The following is a 2,175-nucleotide window of genomic DNA, read 5'->3' as shown; positions in this document are numbered from 1 at the left end:
ATTCACTGCTTAGTCTGTTGATCCAAATAATTACATATACTAAGTTTAAATTCAATGGCTTGTTATTTCCCCCATCAGAGCAACTAGGTCTTGCACTGTAATTGGCTAAGAGAATGAAGAGGTGGCTACTGGAACTAAAACATCCCCCCTCATCAAAAATATATACTTTTAAAAAATATATATCACATGAACAATTCATTTTCACCCATTCAAGTGATGTAAAATGGTTGGAATATTTTTCTTATCATTTTATGTTTGTTATTAGGTGACTAAACATAATTGGAAAAACTATCTGTAATGAAGCCTGACACTATCAGAAAGATTCTTCAGATATCCCTGAAAAATCACAAAGTAGTTATCTTCTTGTATATGATTTTATCTCAGGCCTTTTGGGAAAAAAAGAAAAAAATATTTGGCCTTTGCCAGACCAGAAAAATAAAGGAGAAAACATTTTATGACTTTGGGATTTTTTTCTTTCCTTTTTTGACCACACAAAAATGACATTTTATAAAGCAGTCATTTAATGATTCAGTTTTTCTGGTGTCAGCAATTGACAGGACGTACAGGCCAGCCATTGACTCATGTGGCTCAGAGGAAAATGCATCTTTCCTAAAGATGGGTGAGTTTCATGCTGAAATGAGGAGCCTCACTGTTTCAAAGTAAAATCTCAATGCATATGTGAAGGCATGTAAGCTGTTTTTGGTTATCCTATGTATAATATTTTTTCCTGCTGGCAGCAGGAAGACTTTTCCATTTAGTATCATCTAAGACAGTTTAAATTAATAAAATTGATTAGGACATTGACATAATTTAATACATACCAAAGTTGGCACTGATCTAGAAATGTGTGATTCGGACATTCTTTACAATCTGAAGTTCTCCTTTTTCTTTCTCTCATTCCATTTTGAACTGTTAAACAACTAAGTTGGGCTGCTTTTTCATAGTATGGTACAGGTGAGCATTACAGGCTTTTGTTTCCATTCAGACAAATAAAATGGCACAGTGGCATTCACAAAGATTCACAAAGAGTAAGTAAGCACACTTTGGGAATTGATGGTTACTGGTTTCAGAAGCATACTTCTCTTCAATTCATGCCATCATCTTTTTTAAATTTTTAATTAATTTATTTTGAATTATCAACAATCATTTCCATAAGCTTTTGAGTTTTAAATTTTCTCCCTCTCCCTTCCCACCTCCCTCCCCAAGACAGCATGCAATATGATAAAGGTTATACGTATACATTCCTATTAAACATATTTTCACATTAGTGATGTTGTAAGGAAGAATTAGAACCAATTGGAGAAACCACCAGAAAGAGGAAACAAAACACAACAGAAAGAAAAATATAGCAAATAGTATACTTCAATCTGTATTCAAACTCCATAGTTCTTTCTTTGGATGTGGAGAGCATTTTGCAACATGAAGTGTTTGGAGATGTCTTAGATTCTTGTATTGCTGAGAAAGGTTAAGTCTATCAATATTAGTCATCATAGAACATGGCTGTTACTGTGTACAACATTCTCCTGGTGATACTCATTTCACTCAGCATCAGACCATACAGGTGTTTCCAGGTTTTTCTGAAGTCAGCCTGTTCATCATTTCTTATAGCACAATAGTATTCCATTACATTCATATACCACAACTTGTTCAACCATTCCCCAATTGATGGGCATCCTCTCAATTTCCAATTCTTTGCCACCATAAGAACAGCTGCTATAAATACTTTTGTACATGTAGTTCCTTTTCCCATTTGTATGATCTCTCTGATATGTAACCCTAGAAGTGCTATTGCTGGGTCAAAGGGTATGCATATTTTTATAGCCCTTTGGGCATAGTTCGAAATTTATCTCCACAGTGATTGTATCATTTCACAACTCCACCAACAATGCGTTAGTGTTCCAATTTTCCCACATATTCTCCAACATTTATCATTTTCCTGTTTTGTCATTTTGGCCAATCTGATAGGTGTGATGTGGTACCCCAGAGTTGTTTTCATTTGCATTTCTCTAATCAATAGTGATTTAAAACATTTTTTCATATGATTATAGATACCTTTAGTTCTTCCTCTGAGAACTGCCTGTTCATATCCTTTGACCATTTATCAATTGGGGAATGATTTGTATTCTTATATATTTGACTTAAGTCTCTATATATTTTAGAAATGAGGCCCTCATC

The sequence above is a fragment of the Vombatus ursinus genome, unplaced genomic scaffold, assembly GCF_900497805.2.
Source record: "Vombatus ursinus unplaced genomic scaffold, bare-nosed wombat genome assembly UNPS02006779.1, whole genome shotgun sequence".
NCBI lineage: Eukaryota > Metazoa > Chordata > Mammalia > Diprotodontia > Vombatidae > Vombatus > Vombatus ursinus.
This window is presented reverse-complemented; position numbering follows the sequence as displayed.